The sequence below is a fragment of the Sus scrofa genome, chromosome 1 (assembly GCF_000003025.6).
Source record: "Sus scrofa isolate TJ Tabasco breed Duroc chromosome 1, Sscrofa11.1, whole genome shotgun sequence".
Lineage (NCBI taxonomy): Eukaryota > Metazoa > Chordata > Mammalia > Artiodactyla > Suidae > Sus > Sus scrofa.
Genome location: NC_010443.5, coordinates 258,275,038 through 258,277,420, shown reverse-complemented (window position 1 = coordinate 258,277,420; position 2,383 = coordinate 258,275,038).

Below are 2,383 nucleotides of genomic sequence, written 5' to 3'. Positions count from 1 at the left end.
TAGCAGAGGGAACTATATCTAGTCACATGTGATGAAGCATGATGGAGGATAATGTGACTGGGTCACTTTGCTATGCAGGAGGAGTTGACAGGATACCGTAAGCCAAGTATAATGGAAAAAATAAAAATCATTTAAAATTTTAAAGTGAATGTATTTTATATATGTATGTAGACACATATATGTATATATATGTGTGTGTGCATATATATATATGTCACTTTGCTGTACAGCAGAAACTAGCATAACATTTTAAATCAACTATAATGAAAAATATGTACAAAAATTAAAAAAAGATACAAAAAGGGGGGAGACAAGGAAAAGAGAAAAGCAACCAAGAGAGTTTTATATCGTGAAAGCCAAAGGGTGAAACTATCTCATAAATGAGAATGCTGTTGGCAAAACCCATGAGTGAGAAATGAAGTAAGATAGAGCCCTATAAATAAAATGGTGACAAAATTAGTAAAACTTGAGTGACAATAAGATTCTAACAACTCCAAGAACACTGAGAGACAAGAATGTGATCTCACCCTCATTAATGCAAACTTAAACTTACCTAAATTGCCTCTAAGATTGCCTCTACCCAATAGGAACTCTTCTGCAGACCTAGGATTCCAGTATGTGGAAATCAGTCTTTTAATTTTCAATAAAATAGACTCAAGTCCCCAATGAGCAATAAGTCTCACCAGTTTTTTCTATTCAGAGCTTCTCACTTCCTCTGAATTGTGGAAGAAAATTTGGAGGCCACACAGTTCAAATGAGAGTCCAGCTTTCTCGCCAGAAGTCAGCTACTACTGGTTATGATCATTGCCACACACAGTCTTATGAGAATAAAGACTCAGCCCCACCAGTGATGTCAATGAACTGCTTATCCAATTCCCTGGTTATTCAAGAAAGGCTCATTCTATTAACTTAGTGCTAAGACCAGTCATAAATGCTCCTTACTAGAGTTCTTAAATTTGTACTTTTTGGTATTTGCTTCTTTCATTACTGACTGTATAGAGTTATGTCTTAGAAAGATGGCCTTCTCAACAACTGTTAAGTTTTCATCCCTTGCAGAATAACTGTCTCCTTTTTCTAAGGGGTCGGGCAAGACTTGAGCTGTTATCATCTTTCCAACCATTGCAATCCAAAGAGTGCTATTTCAGGACTTCCTATCTGGCTCACAACAAACAGCCCTATTTCATCCCCTTTCTCGGATAATGCAAATCCACACACACATCCTTCTAGGGGCCGTTCACACATTTCTGAGGTCTTATTTGTGGGGAGAATAGGAGAATGCTGCTTTCATGAACTCAAAATGAATTTATTGTACTAAATGTGACCATGGTGACTTTCTATCACAGAGCTCTCCTGGGAAAAGCAAAGCAAAACAAAACAGAAACAAATCAATAAGCCAGCCAAACCTACATATGCTTGGTCTCCTGCAAAGCCTTCCTCTAATTTTTCAGTGAAGGGTTCTTTATTAGTGGATTATTTTATATTTTATAATTAATGTTTCTAAATGTAACATTTTTGGTAATGGAAAAGAAAGTTTAAATATCAAGATGTACCTGGCAGTCAATAATAGGTGAATGAATGAATGAATGAATGAATGGTATGTATCCACTGCTGCATGCTGTTCATAGCTCTGAACAACAGCCTCAGCACACCAATAACATGAAAAATACCTGAATTACCTGGAAGCATCACAGTGGCTGCTACATCAGCAGTTATTTTGCCTGTTGTTTAGAGGCTGTGAAAATTAACATAAGCTGGCAGGAACACTGGCACTCTATCTAGGAGCCATTTTTACCTAGAATAGAGGTGCTTTCTTTAGATAAAATACAGTCGGTAGGATCACAGAGGATGAGAGGCACACTGAGCAAAGATCAGCATCAAACAAGGACTAAGAACAAAAAAAGCACCTTGAGACAACCCAGCACCATGTCCTGTTAAGCAGATTGTGCTAAGCTCTGCTACCACACAGGCAGATACATAATTGTTTACCTGCAAGGATGGAACCTTTAAATATTAAGATAGTTTAAGTGAAAACTATTAATGAGAGCCCTCCTGGGCTGGTAGGTGAGTTTTCACACAGGGATTTAACAGAATCAAATATATGGTGTTTATTGTGGATCAGGCACTGCGCTGGATCGTTGTCACGAAGAAGCGGACCTATGAGACATAGCCCTGCCCTCTTGAAACACATAACCTTCTATTTAGTACATACTTTATAAGAAATTTCCTTGAGAAAAGCTAGAATAAGGGAAAGAAAAACCAGAATGATTTTGAGATGCCATTAACGATTGTACTCTTAGCCCCAAAACATCAGGACAGATGCTAACAATTTATTTGCCAAAGCTCAGTTTATTTCCATCATTTACATCCTCCTCTCCCCTTTGCA